The sequence below is a fragment of the Corapipo altera genome, unplaced genomic scaffold (assembly GCF_003945725.1).
Source record: "Corapipo altera isolate COAL_440 unplaced genomic scaffold, ASM394572v1 142, whole genome shotgun sequence".
Taxonomy (NCBI): Eukaryota; Metazoa; Chordata; class Aves; order Passeriformes; family Pipridae; genus Corapipo; species Corapipo altera.
In genome coordinates this window covers 439,263-453,692 of record NW_020884966.1, presented here as the reverse complement: position 1 = coordinate 453,692, position 14,430 = coordinate 439,263, and positions in this window count along the sequence as shown.

Sequence of the window (14,430 nt, the reverse complement as noted above, 5' to 3'; positions counted from 1 at the left end):
CTGAGGTCAGCCTTGCTATTGCCCCTGGTGGGAAGGGAGGAATGAACCCCAAGGGAAGAGCCTGGATGCCCAAAATGTGGGAAGCTCAGCCTGTCAACTAGGAGCAAAAAGAGGGGGCCAAAAACCTCCTGGGCAACAGTGACCTCCCCAAATCACGAGCCACCTCCTCACCTTGCAGCCCCCAGGATGGAGGAGCCTCGTTATGGCAGCGATGACAGGAATCAAATATAAAAATCTGGGAAAAAAAACCACAAAGCAGGAGGGAGCAGGTGTAGGACAACACCTGGGTGTGCCACCCATGAACCTGTCCCCACCCCTTGGCCACCACATGGGTGGACCTGAGCTCAGGGTGTCCTGGGGACGTTGGCTCCCTGCAAAACCAGGGCTCTTGATTTGTTTTTAATGACATTGTTTACTGCCAGCAAAATCTCCCGGAGCCCAAACTTGTCTTTCCTAATAATAAACAAGCAAATAACAACGAGAGGGAGAAGGAAGCACATTTTTAAGCCATCAGGGTTTGATTTGATTGATCCTGGTAATAAACCCCAGCAAAATGGAGTTGTTAAGCTGGAACGGAGGTTGTAGATCTGAATCTCCATCAATAATTTAAGTGGGAATGAAAGAGCTGTGTTTGAGCAGGGAAAAGGCCCACCAGCCTCAAGGCTGAAAAATGCAAGAGGGGCAAAATTAAGGCCTTGGGGAACCTACAAGCTGGGAAGAATTTTGGAGGTCCCAGCATTGGATGCCAAGGCATCCCAGTCCCAGTTAGGAGGATGGGGCAGGTCCAGAGGCCAAAGGCTTTTCCTGCACTGGAGCTTCAGATGTTGAAACCATCCTGCTGTGACTCTTGGGGACAGTCCTGTGCAGGTCTAAGAGCTGCTGATCCTCGTGGATCCCTTCCAACTCAGCATATTCTGTGGTTGTGTGATCCCCCTCCTCCACCATCCTTTCCTCTTTTTTTATTTCCTTCCAGAGCCAGGGATCAGAAACTTTCCACCAGCTCCATCCCCTGCCTGGGCATCATCCACCCACACACAGCCCAGATGACAGAGCAGGGACCAGAGAGCAAACCCTATTGAGATCTCTGGGCAGGGCACCAAGGCTGCACCATCCTCAGAGCCTTCCCCAGGCTCTGGAGGAAGAGGGAGCACGGGGAGGGAGGAAGCCTGGCCTTGCTCTCCCCACTGACCTTTCTGCAGGGGGCCCTTCACGCAAACAGCACTTTGTAAACAGGGGCCACGGGAGGCAGAGCTGCTCTTTACCAACCACAGGGAAGGAAGCAACATGAAAGCTTAATCCTTTGAAGGCTGGCTGGGTAATGGGGGAGTCGATAGACTGTGCTGGGAACACTCCATCAGGCTGAGCCTTATTTAAAATACCAAAGGAAGACACTTGTGCTGCTGTAGGATTTAGAGGCAATAAGGCGTGACTAATGCCCCCTCGCTGAGCTCAAGGAAGGCACTTCCCCAGCCCTGCACACAGGAGATGCTCTCTAATTTCTTCCCCCCCCCAAAGAAAGGGATGTTTCTTGCACTTTCTCCCAGCCCCACGTTGCTGGTGAGGGGGATGCACAGCCCAAGCCACAGACTAAGACACACCTTCCTCCTCCTTCTTACTCCCCCAAACCCCTGCAAGCAGCTCAGCACTTCCAGAGCTTTCCAGCTTGTGCTGTCCTGTCTCCATTTCCCTCTGGAAGCACGAGGCTGCTCGAGAGCAGGTTGGTGCAGAACACACACATGGATTTGCTGCATGAAAATCCTCACAGAGCCTCAGGAGGAGCCCCCAGGGCTGATGTAGTCCCTCTAGATGTGTCAGTCTTCTTACAGCTCCCTTCATGCAGGTTTTGGCACAGTGAGACCATGGGATGGTGGAGATCAGGGTGTCTGGGGCTGGCTGCCTGTCCTCTGCTCAGGTGAGCTGTTCAGAAAGGCAGAAAGACACCCAAAAACGTGCCTGTCCATCAGGACACAGCTCATACATGTGGGTCCCCTTGGCATGGCCAAGGGGGTGCCAGAGAAATGGGCAGAGCATGGGCTGCCCAAGCCCCTTCTCTCATCTCCCTGTCTCTCTGTAAGGTGCACCCACAGGTACCTGCCTCCTCCAGCTCCTGCAGGACTCACCCCTCTGGGAAAAGCTCGATTTATAAACTGTTTAAAACATCCAACATCATCTGAGACCCAGATGATGAGAGAGCCCACAGCAACAACCGCTTGGACGAACGAGATGAGAAGATGAGAAGAGATGGAGAAACATCCTGCCTGGGCTGCTGCCTGTTACAGGCCTCGAGCAAGAATTCTTGGCCACGGGAGAGTGCAATTCCTGCATGTCCCTGGAGCAGGGAGGAAATAGATGCTACAAGACACACTCAGGATGCTCAGCCAGCCCTGTCCCTGCCTTACCTGCTCCTGCAGCCACCAAACCCAAGGGGTGGTTTGAAAATCAGTGTCACTGTAAAACATGCTGATGACTTCAAGCCTCAGAGCAAATGGGATGTACAGTGTGGCAGCCGTGGTGTGATGGATTCCCACTGCCTTCCCTCCTTGCAAATTGCCTGGAAAAGAAAGAAAAAAAAAAAAAGAAAGTGATGTTTCCCCAACTGATCCTTTCTTTGGAATCAGCCAGTGCTGGTGCTCAGGGGTTCACAAGCCCTTCTCTGCAGGTGTCACACATGCTAAATTCTGTGGGAGTGGTTTCCCTAAGCCAGGTTGACACCCAGGGCTGAACTCCTGGCTGCAGAGAGCAGAGGATGCTTTCACTGAAAGGCACCTGGAAGGTTTGGGAATATGCTGGTTATCCAAGAGGGTGTGCTGTCACTTCATGGTGCACGAGGGTCACACGTGGTCTGTCCTGCTGCCCACCCTTGCCCACCTCCACCTCCTTCTCTGTGCAGGCTGAGCTCCCACCTTGGGGTTGTTGCTCTCTGGGGACAAACTGAAGCCCAAATTTTCACAAGCAGCTTAGAGGAGGGGTTGAATGAGTGTGAGGAATGATCCCCCAGATCCCCCCTGCTCTGCACCCGCCTCAAGCCTCCTTGGGCTGCACGTGGGACAGGAGGACCAGAAATCTCCTCTGCTTCTGCCAGGGGCAGGAAGGATGCTGGGAACACCCTGTCTGGCCAGGGAAGGGGAGATCCTCTTGAACTTACCCAGCAGAGAGCAGTGCCCACCAGAGCCCCAGAGCCCTCCTGCCTGCCTGCCCTGTCGATGGGGCAGCACCTCGCTTGGTTTCCCACCCCTGGTGATCAAACTTCCCTGTTTGTAAGAACCCCAGGCCCTGTCCCCAGTGTGAGAGGCTTCACAGTCCCTCCTCTTGTTCCTGAACACTCCAGACAAGGGTCCATGGGTTTCCTCTATCCTTAAAAATGACTTGTTTTCCTTCATTTGCAAACAGTGTGGATTGTGGGATTGTCTCCTCCCCACTCCTGTCACATTAGGGACCAAGGTGAAGATGGGAGGAGAGTTAAAAGAGGAAATGTTTACAGTGATGGCAACTACCCTGCCAGGATTTGGGCACTGCCAGCAGGAGCAGCCTGGGCTGCTGGAGGAGCAGGAGATCACATTCCCAGCCAGGACTTTCGGCCCCACATGGCTGCAGGCTGGGTGATTCCAGGCAAATCCCATTCCCTGCCCATTCTCCAGAGCCACCCCTTTAATTGCACTGCCAGCCCCTGCACTGGGGTGTCCAAACTCCCCTTCTCCAGCACAGACACAGCTGAGTGTTGAGCACCTGGACAAGGGACAGCGTGTGGGGACATCCCTGTCGTGGCTCCAGAGCTGCAGCGGGACCTGGTCCGTGGAAATCCGGGATTCAGAGCCACTCTGCTTTCCAGGAACAGCTGTGTCTCTGTCCCCAGCGTGAACTGTGGCTGGGGATGAGTTATGCTGATTAACTGTGCCAATAATTTACCCTCTCAGAGACGGGAAGGACGCGTTTTATCTCCGGCTCCGAGGCTGCTGCACATCCAAGGAAACAGAGCATAACTCAGCCAAAACCAAGCTGCTGGAGGACAGGGAACGGTGTCACCAACTCTTGAGGGACCATGACCACAAACACTGGGTGCCCAGAGGAAGAGATGTGTCCAGGGTGCAAATGCCCCCAGAAACCCAGATTGGGAAGGTCCAGCTCAAGGGGTCTGTGGCGTGTCATGGTGGAGAGACATGTCCAGGTCCCTCCCACGCTCCCTTCTGTCCTCTCTCCTCCCTGAGGAGCTGTTTTCCTCTGTGATTGCAGGGTGGTGGCTGGAAATCTGCCACGGCCAAGTTTTGCAATCAAAACATTTGATTACATGCAAATGTCTGCCCAAAACAGCAGCTTTCCTCTGTCACCTTTGATCCTTTGATCACTCACTCCAAGGAAAGCATTCCCATTTCCACCTCTGGAAAACGTCCTTGCCTTCCATTTTGTCCAAGGATTCAGTTTAAAATGGCAGCTCTGCCCTCACCCATGTCTCCCTCTGTCCCTTCAAGGTCCAGTTTATACCAATTCCCTTTTCCTGCCTGCTGATGGACAAAGGACTTTGGCTTGCAACACACACATCCACAAACATTCCTCACATCTCTCTGGACACAAAAATATATTTTCCCCTAACTCAAGACCAAAGGAATGGGCTTGGAGTGGAATAAAAGGAGCAGTTTCTTCTCTGCTTTCCTGTCTTTCAAAAGATTCCTCAGGGAACGGCGTCACAGCTGTTTGTGGAGACGTTTGGTGACAGCCACTATCTCCTCCTCCAGCCTTCCTCCATCCCACAGCAGCAAGTTTTTGAACTCCTTCACTTTGTTTTTCTTCCATCAAACTTTTGATTGAGAAATGAAAAAAAAAAAACTTCCCTGTCTTAAAACTCTGGGTTTGTGCTTTCCTCCAAAGCCAGGGGAGCCCTTTCTCACACACAGCCTCCAGTTTTCCAAGCTCTCCACCCCAACATTCCACTGTGGCCCCACTGCCTGGAGGGAAGAATCCAGCTGGCAACTTGCTGGTAGCCCCACACCTCTTTTGGCCTCCAAACCCAGCGTTAGTTAAGTGCAATGTTAATTTTAATCAGATGTCTGGATGCAAATAAAGCCAGACAGCTCCTGTTTCTCCTGCAGGCTGGAATAGCCCCAGCGAGGCTGATTTAGAGACCTCAAGTCCCACAGTTGTCCCTTGCTGCCTCACAGGTCAATGAGAACAAGCTCCACAAAGCACCACTGCGGGTCATTAGTGCTGGATTGATCCTCCCAGGCTTTATGTTTTTTTAATTAAATGCTTTTAAGGGTTTATTGAAGTCTTGGAGGATCTGACTTCACCTCGGAAAGGATCGTGTCGTGGTAAGAAATGTGTGGCTGATATGGTTTATGTGCAAACGGGGTTTGTCAGTGCTCTGGGTCAGAGGGGTGAGTAGAAATGGAGTATCCTTTGCTCCAGGTATTGCTCCAGCTGAGCACCACGGAGTAGGGAATGACCCTGGAGCTCCCAGCCCAAGCCTGGCCCCAGGACCTGAACCACGGTTCACAGCCGAGCTGTCCTGGAGGTTTTCTTGGCAAGCAGGGATGGTAGGAGACCTGGGAGAGAATAAAAGGTGGAATGTTACGGATTTTACATGGAAAAGAGTGTTTCCAGATCATCCACTCGACAACAAAGCCATGCAGGGCAGTAACTGGGAGGAAAGTACAGTCATGTCTCGCAGTATTATTAAATCACAAGCAAACACATTCCCAGCTCTCAAACACAGCCCATATGCTCAGCCAGAGCTGCATTCCCTTCCAACACAAAAACAGGCTTTTATTTACTAGGGACAGCTGGGGAAGCTACTCAGAAATGCTTCATGACAGGGAAATTTCAATGCTTTGACTGCACAGACCTGTTGGAGTTGGGTGTAAATACTGGTCCTGGCTTTTGAGGGAAAAGTGGTCAGGAAATTACTCTGTTGCTGCTGTTATCAGTGTTATTATTGGAGAGGCTGGATGCTTCAGGTGCTGGCAAACACATCAGGAATGAAAGCCAGTGTGCCAGAGAGTCTTCCTTCTTATCATTTTACCTGGTAAGAGAAACAGGGCATGGACAGATGGAGACATCCCAGACTGCAGGGCAGGAGAGCATCCTCTGTGAGTCCTGCTGATGGAGCTCAAGGAAAGGAACAGCTCTTGGGCACTGAGTCCCTCCATGATGTCCTCCCTGCAGGATTGCACTGAGAAATGAAGGGATTTACCTGCAAGGGAAGAAAATATATCTCCAAACCAGCTCAAATCACTGCATAAATCCGTGTGAACACTGAGTGTGCCTTGGGTCTCCCATCTCAGGGAACATGGACATGGAGATCCTCCAAGGGCTGGAGCCAGGCTGGGAGAGCTGGGGGTGTTCAGCTGGAGAAGAGAATGCTCTGGAGAGACCTGAGAGCCCCTTTCAGTGCCTAAAGAGGGCCTATAAAAAAGAATAGTAGAAGCAGAGCTGGTGTCCCCCCTCCACCTAAGGGTGCAGGATGAAGCAAACAGAAGGCAGGGGAGCAGGGGCTGTGGAATTCTCGGGATGGGGACGTACAAAGAGGTGATTTAGCTCTAAATTCATTAAGTCTTCTCACTGAACAGAGATGACAATGGTTATTACCTGCACTGGATCCCAGCAGAAGAGCAACCATGGAGCTTGAAGCAGATAAAATCCCTAGTCATTATATTAGCAAATTATCTGTTTGGGTCTGTTTCCTATTGACAGTATTAAGCCTATTCTCATTAATATTGCACTCTTCAGGGAAATTAAACTTTAATGAAAGTGTGCTACTTACAATGCCAGCCTGATGATTCAAAAGGGAAAAAAAGCAGCAAGGCCATGGCTGTCTGAATTATTCCTAGCAAATAAGACATCCAGGCAGCAGTGTCCTTACTCATCCAAAAATTGCTCCCGAGCTCAGACACAGTGTCTGGGAAGAGGCAAGTTATCTGTGAGTATTTGCTGAGTGTTTACTGTGCTGGGGATGGTGGGATGGCCTCAGATGGGACAACAGAAAATCATGGAATGATTTGGGTTGGAAGGGAGCTTAAAGATCATCTCATTCCACCCCTCTTCCATGGGCAGGGACATCTTCCACTAACCAGGTTGCTCCAAATTTATCCAGCCTGGCCTTGGACACTTCCAGGGATCCAGGGGCAGCCACAGCTTCTCTGGGCAACCTGTGCCAAGCCCTCAAACCCTCACAGGGAGGAATTCCTTCCCAATATCCCATCTAACCCTGCCCTCCTTCAGCTTAAGGCCATGGGGCAACTCAGGGTGTCTGTGGTGCCCCTCGGGGTTGTCTCCCATGAAGTCGGACTGTCCTGGGTCTGTTTGGGCAGAATTTGTCCCAGGTCTGCACTTTGCATCCTTCACTTGCTGAGTTTCCCACCCAAAGCTCAGCAAGGTGGGAACCAGCCCCCAGTGACCCCCCAGCACTGGAGCTGTCACCATGTGCTGGGATGGAGCAAAGCAGGGACCTCCGAGCCGAATCCACTGCTGTCTGTGTGACAGTGATGGATGGGGCAACACATCCTGGATGAATCCTCATGTGGAGCCTGAATTAATCTTGTGCTGCCCCAGCAGCCCCTGTCCCAGCTTTCCCCATCCCCTCCAGATCCCTCTGCAAACCAAGTTACTGCTCAGCATTAAAAGAATATTTCTCTGCGTTGCCACTTGACATTTTGTTTTTGCTAAGACAAAGTAACTCCCACTGTAACTTGGGGGGAGCTGCTGCTGTGAAATGGCAACAACTCTCCTCGCTCCTCCAGACTGTGTTTGCTGGCACAATTTGCTGCTGATGAGAGAAAATTAATTAAATCCTTGGAATGCTTCCTGAGCACCCAACAGCACCAGGGAGAGAAACCTTCTTGCAAGGAGAGCCCAGCTCTGCCTTTTGTCTCTCCTCCCAGCACAACTTCCAAGCAAACTGACCCACTGCCCAGCTCCTGGTGCTGGAGAGGAGGAGGATTTTTTCCCCTTTCCCACCACACTTTGCAGGTCCAGCTCCCTGTGTTTAGGCTTTGCTGTCCTAAAAAAAAAGGGAGTATCATGACTTCCCCTTCAGTCATGCAAGGCACTGGTCACACCAAGAGGTCTCCACTTCCATTACCACGTTGTCCCAAACTGCAGCTCTCCCAGAGCCTGAAAATGCTTGGAGCCATCAGCAGACACTCTTGCTCCTTCAGTTCTCAGTCAGTGCAGCAGCAGATCCTGAAAGCACCATCTTGCCCTTGGGAAGTGCCTGAATTCCTTCATCCACCCATCCATCCATCCCTCCATCCATCCATCCATCCCTCCCTCCATGCATCCACTCATCCACCCATCCATCCACCTATTCATCCATCCCTCTCTCTTTCCATCCATCCACCCATCCATCCATCCACCCATCTATCCATCCATCCATCCCTCCTTCTCCCCACCCAAGGGGTCCTGTTGCAGCTCAGTTCCTCAGTTAAATACCCTCATTATGTGCCTCCATTTAATCCAGGGTTTAACCTGGGCAAAGCACAGCCCTGCAGCCCCCTGGATTCAGGATGGCCAGGGATTTGAAGGCAAAGTGTGTTTTTGTCTGAAAATTTTATAGAAAGGGGCATTTCCTTCAAATCCATTTTTTTTGTGTAGAAATCTCAGTTCAGGAAAAAGACCTGGGAGCTGATGAGTAGCTGCAAGTCAGAGAGAGAGGAAGGTCCCCAAAACTGTCTGAGGTTATGGCCCATAGCAGGAAAAGCAGGATCCAAAATCTTCTTCCAGTGATTTCTTGTTGTTATAAGGATGAAGCATGAAGAGACAGCCCCAGCTGAGTGAGCAGGGGTGAGATTTCACCCCAAGGATACCAACAAGCCCCACATTCCCACATTGTTTCTCTCCTTTACCACAAAAGTCTAAAACAGATAAAACCTTGAGGAAGAGAAAAAAGAGAAACAAACAGAAAAAAACCCACACACACACAAAAAAACCCACAAAACATTTTCTCCAATGTGGAGCAGTACATTTTACAAGTGGCTTTTCCAGCCCTCCCTGCTCACCATCAATTAGCAATTACACCATTAAAGCTTCATTTAAAATTTGGCCTGCTTTTAAAAGCGGCCAGAGTGCATTTTCTTCTCTCATTTTGATGAGAAAATAAATACTCCAGGCCATGGAGCTGTTAGGGATGACATTTGGAGTAATCCTGAGTGATTTACCTGTCAAAAGCCCCAGGAGCTGTTTGGAGGGGCCGTGGCCGTGGCTTCGGGGAGCGTTTGGAGCTGAGGAAAGGGGAGGCAGCAGCTTCACACCCGGTAATTTGCCATCGTTCACTGCAGATACACACACTGCTCTGGGGCAGCGGCACAGATCAACGGGAAAGTGTGGGAAGCTTGGCCAAATTGCAAAGAAATTGTGCTCTTTTGTAGAGGAAAACTGGGGGAAAATCCTCCCCGTTTGTCCACAATGGCCGGGATTGTGCTGAGGCTGTTTCTCTGCTCCCAAGACTTTCCTGAAGAACCTACTTGAAACACTCTCCTGCTTCTCATCTTCACTTATTCCTTTTCTCCCTCTCCATCCTTTCCTACTGACACAGCCAAGCTTAAGAACAGCAAAGTCCTGCAGGCAAGCAAAGCTTTTCCCTTCCCCCTGCAGTTTGTAATTTGTGTGGGAATAAAAGCAGAGTGAGTTGGGTGAATTTATGTGCTCTTGCTAAATTTGCAAGATCAGGGGGGTTGATGATTTTTAGGTTTTTTTGGTGCCTGGGACCCTATTAATTTTCAATTCCAGGCCTCTCCTTTTCCTCACTGGATGGGGTCAGCTGTCCTGGGATGAGAAGAGGTGGTTGGTTAAAGCAGTGGCAGCAGAGGAGGAACAAGATGATGCCAAAAAGTTTTCCAGTTCAATAAGACCTCACCCAAATAGGAATTGGCTGTTTCTCTGCCATTTTGTTCTTGCAAGGCACCAAACACAGCTTTATGCTCTGTCTTACTGGTTAAGCTGGGCAGAGAGGGAGGATAAAACCTGTAAACTAAAATCCTGAACAGGTGTTAGAGACCAGCACTAATATTCAGGAACCCAGCACACCCAACTCAGCTGTTTAACCCCTAAATATTGCCAACATCTGCTCCCCCACGAACCTCATGTGTGGTTTGGGGATGGAGAAGGTTTCTGGGGAGTTTGGAATGGGAACTGCCACAAAATCCTTTGGTTTTTAATTACACAAGAAATACTGGCACTTCTCCTTCCCATTTGGCAAAACCTTGTCAACCTGCAAATTAATCATCTATTTGGGCATTTTCAGCGTCGCTGCTGCTGCCCAAGACATCGACAGTTAATTGGGGGGGAAATAAAGTTTTAATCTCTGTTACAAAAAGGGCGTGAAGTGTATTATCGGTGAGGAAATAACGTCGCCCAAAACGCCGCCGGCTCTGCCTGAGAACCCAGCGGTGCGTGCGGACATCCCTCCCTCTAGTGACCAAATGCTGGATGTACAATCCCTTCCCAGGTTTGGGAAGATGACAGAGCTTAAATCGGAGCCCTGACATTCCCACCGTGCCCGGGGAGTCAGGGAATGAACCGGGATCAGCGAGTCGTGGCAGATCGTGGGCTGGAGAAGAGGGGGGGATGCTGCAGAAACACCCCGGAGGTCTCCTCTGTGCTGATATTGCTCATGGAGCACCTTGTTTCCAACCCCAGGTGGTTATTGTTACTGTCACTTATATTATTATTACTATCATTATGAGATTATATACAAACAAATCTATTTTAGAACCTGGTCCATTCATTCTAGCCCCCTCCAGCCCCCACCCCAGCAGTGATGGTCACCCACCCATCACTCCCTCCCTATTTAACCATCCCTCCTTAACTCCTCCTTTCTTTCCAGTCTCACCTGGATTTATGGCATTTTTCCCCCCTTCTTGCAAACTCCAGCCCAAACTTTAATCCCACATTGCAATTCCCTGAGGCAGCAGTGCTTTCCCTCTTGTTCCTCTTATCTGTGGTGTTTCTTTGCTTTTATAGCAACACAAATAAAGCCTCTTATCTTATTTGCAGCTACACGGGGACTGTGATCCAGAGCCAGCCCTGCCTGGATTAATCCTCATCTGCTTTCTGACAAACACACGTTTTTTATTCACTCAGTATCGATCTCCCACCTGGTGTTGATGGCAACCTGTGGGTTAAGAGCTCAGAGCTCTGAGTCTGCAGGTGCAAATAAAACAGCAGGACGCTGCAAATACACCTGGATCCGTGTCCAGAATCCCTCCTCCAGCCCTCGAGGAATTGCTTTAGGAGACCACAATGACGACTGCTGGTCCCTGTGCAGGTGGGAAATCATGGCTGAGTTAAATCAGAGTTAAATATTTCCTTGGATGCTTTCTTAGACCTCCCCTGCCACAGCCCTGGGCCGTTCCCTGGGTCCTGTCACTGCTCACACAGAGCAGAGATTGGGGTGTGAGGAAGGAGCTGAGGGTGTGGCTCTGCTTTCCCCCAGCTCTGCCCCACTCCTGGACCACCGTGCCCAGCATCCCCTCCCCGTTTGCAACCCTCCCTGCAACACTGGCAACCCCTTTTGTGTGCTTGGGGGTGGAAGGAGAAGCCAACCCCCCCCAGAACAGCCCAGTTCACTGAGACATCTCAGCACCAGGACAAACAGCTCCAGTGCTCCCATCCCCTTCCATCCCTGTGCTCCTGCAATGATCCCACTCTTTCCATGGCCACAGCCGAGTCCCTGCAGTTCACATGACATTTTCTTGTAGTTTGCACTTGTTTGAGTTGAACAATTTACTAAAAATCAAGATATATGAACGTCTACCGCCTGTGCTTCAACGCCTAATTTAGCAATTCTATCAAAAATGTAATTAAGTTTGTCTAGCATGATGTATTCTTAATAAACCTGAGCTGCTGGTGGATCTGTTATCCTCCTGGTGTTTATAGCTATTAATATTTGCCCAGCAAATTCTCTGGGATTTGAAGGGAGATTCACATAAACCTGTATATATTATCTAATTAATAAACAGTACTAATACACAAGTAGAAGTAAATGAGCAGTACCCGGTGTTTGCAGTTCTCAGATAATTAATTCTGCCACTAGTCTCTTCAGTGGGAGCATCAGCTCCACAGTGGGGATGTCAGCAGGGAGGCTCCAGCTTGGTCCTCAAGCCAAGAAGGGGTGGAAATTCATAGAAACATGGAATATCCTGGGTTGGAAAGGACCCACAGAAACCATCCAGTCCAACCCCTGGCCGTGCCCTACCCCAACAATGCCACCTTGTCCCTCAGAGTGTTGCCTAAACCCTCTTTGGGGCCGTGCCCACTGCCCTGGAAGCCTCCTGTAAGAGCTGCCTTGGTGTCCCAGACCAAAGTTCCCGTGGGCCATGGGAACATCCCAAGCAGATGCTGCTTGAGGAAGAGAAAAGGGAGATGTCCCCAGCAAAGCCCCTGCTGGCTCTGTCTCTCACCCTGAGGCTCTTGGGGACTTACCTGAGCCACCATCACCTCTGGCAGCCTCATCCTGCCCATCTCCTGCTCCAAGGTGACACCTCCTGTTGGGACCATGAGCATTGCTTGCCCTGCTCTTCTGTCTGCTGGATTCAAGCACCTTTTAATAGTCTTATTTTCCCTGTGGAGATAATTAAGCACTGCAATTAAATTATTAAAGTTCCCTTATTTTTGTGACACCAAACAGCCTTTGCCCCGAGCAGTATTCGGAAGAGCAGCATGGAACCTAATTTCCTATAGATGTGTGGGGTTTAATTTCTTATAGATGTGTGGGGTTTAATTTCTTATAGATATGTGGGGTTTAATTTCCTATAGATGTGTGTGTTTTCTGTCCCATATCCCACGTGGGGCCATGATCCCAGCCTGGATTCTTTCATCTTCTCCTGTGCCATCACACACCCAAAACATTCAGGTCCCTCCCTCTGTTACCACACAAAAAATTGTCCTTGAGCACCTGCAGAGCTGCAGCAGCCAGGAGAAGTTCACCAGCTCCTTCAAAGATCTGTTTCCAGAGAAATCAAACCCATTGATGGCTGAAAGGCTCTTGCCTATGCAAATCATTAGCTCAATAATACATTAAAATAAATGTCAGCCTCAGGTCACTGCGTGCAGGGAGAGGAGATGACACGAGCCATTTGCCCCCATCACCTCTGCCTGAGTCTTATCACACCTTTTAAATATCTCCAGAGAAGAGCTTAAAAGAAAGGCAGGGATGGCTGAAAATATGAATCAAGGAAGGGCTGACTGAAAATTTAAATCAAATTAATATTATTTTTTTTTACGGCAACTTGGCATTTCAGCAGGATGAAAACAGGCAAAAAAGAATAAAAATCCAATAACAAATGACAGGAGAAAGTCCTGTTTTCTCAGAAGTTGTTTTATAGTTCTTTTGAGTTCAGAGCCCACATTTTCTGCAGAAAACCCCCACCTCCATCAAGATGCTTGCCTGGTGCTCCATTCCCCTCCCTCCCTCAACATCTCTCTTTCACAGTGAGGCAGGGGAAAGAAAAATTCCCTGCTTGTTTTTTTTTTAGAACAAGTAAACCTATGACAAGTGGTCAGTCAAACGTTGGACTTGGAGGTCTTTTCCAACCTCAGAGATCCTGTGATGCTGTGAGCAAAATTCCCTCATTTTTCTATTCTGCCCCCAAACCCCCAGAGACATTCCACAGCTCCTCTGGAGCTGTTAGAGGACTCCCTGCTCTCCTCCTGGAAGCCATTCTGTGCCATTCCACACTCTGATGCATTTAAAGGTGCATTTATAGCACAAAGTAGATGTTTATAATTTCTAATGGTGTTCCAATTACGGGCTGGGAAAGCGGCTGGAATTGAGCCTGTCTCTGTTATTTATGGGCAGAGTAATCCCAACTCAGTAGACACCTCTCAGGAAGAAAGCTCCCATTTTTCACCTGAGCACTGAAAGCAATACTTCATGCTAATAGAGTCTGTTATCAGAGGGAAATAAGCCTGCACAGCCACCTCACCAGCTCCCTGGAGACCAGCAGCCAAAAGCACAGCGATCCAGAGGTCTGGATCAGGAAGCAACAGGCTGCTAAAAATTCTGGGATGCACAAAGAAAGTAAATGATTAGTCTGGGAGGAGGAGGAGGAGGGATTTTCACCTCCCTCCAGTAGGTGGAGGAGAATGGGACAAGATCCTCATCCTTCCCGTGCCAAAAACATCCCTTCTCTTCCCTTGTGTCCCGTGGAGTATTGGGATATTTGGAGGTTGGTTCACACCTTTGTGACACCTCAGTTTAATCCAGCCCTTTCCATCTGTTTCTCCAAGAGGAACTTGACCTCCCAGAGCAGGGACAAGAGGTGTTCAGCCCACTTGGACTAAGGACACAGTGTCAGGTGTCACACAGGACACCCAAAACTGAGGGCCCACCTGGCTGCCCCTTCCTTGCTGAAAAGCCTCTAAGAGTGAATAACAGAATGGTTTGGACTGGAAAGGACATTAAAGCCCATCCAACCCCCCCCTGCCGTGGGCAGGGACACC